The sequence below is a fragment of the Dipodomys merriami genome, unplaced genomic scaffold (assembly GCF_024711535.1).
Source record: "Dipodomys merriami isolate MVZ:Mamm:240054 unplaced genomic scaffold, mDipMer1.0.p SCAF_2, whole genome shotgun sequence".
Lineage (NCBI taxonomy): Eukaryota > Metazoa > Chordata > Mammalia > Rodentia > Heteromyidae > Dipodomys > Dipodomys merriami.
In genome coordinates, this window is record NW_027203381.1 from 113,427,534 (window position 1) to 113,430,940 (window position 3,407).

Consider the following 3,407-nt stretch of genomic DNA (forward strand, 5'->3'; position numbering starts at 1 on the left):
AAGGATGAGACCAGCTTTCAGCTCCTCTCAGGACTTTTGGGATGGCCACAGGAGATGACTGTAATTTCAGTACTTCGCAAGTCAGTCCACTTTTCCAGCACATGTTATTTTATGATGTACTGGAGAAGCTTACCTGAGACTTCCAAATTTCTAAGTTGGAGGAGATAACTTTTGACAGGCAACTGCTCAGATTGTCTGAGAGAAACAATGTTTGCAGTACAACTTTTCCTTTTAAGTGTTAACTTTCTCATGGGTGTTATTTGTAGGTGGGCTATAACCTTAGTCAAGTTTCTGTTCCTCAGAATCATGTTCTTATTTTGCATTAGGTAGAAGTCTTGCATAAACTTTTCTTTTTTTTATTGTCCAGCTATTTATAAGTCTTCACTTACGGTACTATTGTTGAAGGAGGCTCTGGGGTGGAGTCAAAGACTTGCAGCTGCGGGGCCCTGAGTGAACAACTTCCCTGCCCACTTCTCTATCCTTCATAGTTGCAAAGCAGTGAGAAGAGCTGTGTGTGTGTGTGTGTGTGTGTGTGTGTGTGTGTGTGTGTGTGTGTGTGTGTGTGTGTGTGTGTGTGTGTGTGTGTGTGTGTGTGTGTGTGTGTGTGTGTGTGTGTGTGTGTGTGTGTGTGTGTGCGCGCGTGCGCGCGCACGCCAGTCCTAGGGCTTGAACGCAGGGCCTAGGTACTGTTTCTGAGCTTTTGTGCTCAAGGCTGGTGTTTTACCACTTGAACCACAACTTCACTTCTGGCTTTTAGGTGGTCTCACAGACTTCTCTGACAAGGTTGACTTTGAACTTCAGTACTCTGGTCAACCTCTTGAGTAGCTAGGATTATAGGTGTGAGCCACTGGCACCTGAATAGAAGAGCTCTTTCCCCACAGAAACATGAATGCAAAGAGCTGGAGGTAAAGCTTAATGGCAGAGGGAGTGCTTAGCTTGTTCAAAGCTCAGGGTTTGGTCTCTAGCACTATACACACATGTGTGAGCATGCTCAGACACATGATTGCAAAGATTATTTCTTGTTGTGTTAATTATAACCAAATACCTGCTGTTATTGTATACATTTGAGCAACACAGCCCACAGTAGAATCTGTATTTAGCTTTATCAGGAACATTTTTCTCTTCTCTGCTTTACTGCTTCCCACCTTCAATTGTTTGTTTATCACAACTCTGTCCCCTTTTTGCTCTACTGATGTAGGTGAGATGCAAACGTGTCTTATGAGACTGTAGCTGTGTCTCCTGGGCCTGAAATGGGCATATGGGAGACAGAACAGTGGTAGGAGCCAAGAGAGGGAGAGGTGTGTGTGTGTGTGTGTGTGTGTGTGTGTGTGTGTGTGTGTGTGTGTGTGTGTGTGTGTGTGTGTGTGTGTGTGTGTGTGTGTGTGTGTGTGTGTGTGTGTGTGTGTGTGCGCGTGTCCTGAGCACTATCTCTTAACATTTTTGTTTAAGGTTGATGTTCTACCATATGAGCCACAGCTCTACTTCCAGCTTTGGGGTGGTTAATTGGGCATAAGGATCTCATGGACTTTCTTGCCTAGGCTGATTTCAAACCATGACATGATCTTCATATCTCAGCCTCTTGAGGAGCCAGGAATACAGGTGGGAGCCACCGGTGCCTGGCTCTGGAGAGGCTTTAGCATCAGGAAGTATGAATCAACCTTGCATGCATAGGCCAGCAATGCTGATATTCCTAGCGTTTCCTACCAATATCCTGCCTCAGGACCTTTGTACTTGCCATTCATGCTGCCAGAGACACCTTCTTCCTCCATATGAGTCTTTGCTGTCATACCACCTTCTGCAAGATCATCCCTAACCCCACCTCCCCAAACCAAAGGAGACAGCCATACTCCAGGCTTTCTTTGTCTGCTTGCCCAAATATATTCCCTCTCTAGTGTTTCCCACCCCATGACATTCTATTATAAATCGGGTGGTTTGATGTTTACCAGCTTGTGAGCTCTACTTAGCGTGGCTGAGTACTCCTTTGTGTTCCCTGTGCATGGTATGGTCTGACATACTCATGGGGTGAAGGAGGAATGATGGAGTGAATGAATAGGCATCACTGACCAACATGTGGGTAACATATACACCAGATAAAAGGACCATTTATGTCCTGATCAGGACAGAGCAATACAGGCTTTGGGGCTTGCCACTCTGGTTCCTGAAACTCTCCTCTGGCATCTTGGTCTTTGGCTTCTTGTCCCATATCTGGATGTTCTACTCTCCCCTCTGTTTTGTGTTTTGTTTTGTTTTGCTGACCCACACCCTCAGGAAGAAAGTTTAGTCAGACAAACATACCAAAAGCGAGAGGAGATCATTACCTTCCAATAGCACCACCTGGAGACCAAGCCTTTTTCACATGGACTTTGTGGGATATTTAGGATGGAAACCTAAATATTTAGCCAGGAATGGCTGATATAAAGCAGCGTTCATCTAGGAGCACAGGAAAATCTGTTCAGCTAATAGTTGTGGGCAGACTTAGAGAATAGGCAATCTGCGTATTCTCCTTTCTCTCCTCTGAGGTTGTTCCCAGCCCACACAGAGGAAGGGACAGCCCTTGGATCCCTCTGAGTTGGGAAGCCAGGATACTTCTTCCCAGGGAGATCCTGTGCTCCCAAGAGAAGACAGCACTGGGAACTGGTAAGGAAGGGAGGGAGGGAGGGAGGGAGGGAGAAAGGGAGGGAGGGAGGAGCAGAGGGAGGAGGCAAGAAGGGTGGGGGTATGAGAAGGGAGTGTGATGGGAGGAGAGCCCTCAGCCACAGGACTGAGGAAGGGCCAACCTGTGGAGCCCTAACCATATGAGGAGGCTGGAGGCAAAGCTTGCCTCTCCCCAGGTCAAAGTGAACGGAAGGAATTTTCCTCTGACCTGAGGTGAGCAGACAGGCCGCAGTGACCTTCAGATGTGATTCTGATTTGCCCTTGGCTGTTGGTAAACGAGCTTTATCATCCCTCATGCTCCTAGGAGGAGCAAAGGAGTCAGCCTCCAGGGCTGTTCCATCACAGATTTACCCTGGTTCCTGAGGAAACTTCTAGCACTAGAAACCTGGTTGTTCTCACAGGTCACCAGGTGTCCTGATCTAAGGCCATTGTCTGCAACCACTTTGCTAGGAAAGTCCTTGTTAGGCCCCACAGAAATGAGGTGGGAGGTGTGTCGAGCCCCGGCCAGGGCACAGGCTGTGGGGAGCTTTGTGGAAAGGAGGGTCAGTTGACTTCCATACAGCAAGAAGGCTGTGGAGAAGCTCTGTGTGGATTGGGACAGGGCCATGTCCACTGAATGAAGATAGCTTGGTTTCCCTCCTCCTCTCTCCTTTCCTTCCTACCACCCTGTCAGAGTGGATGGATCTGGAAACCAGGACTTAGTTGTTTGTTCCTTTTAAATGTAAGAGAAAAGAAACATTGCAGATAGAATG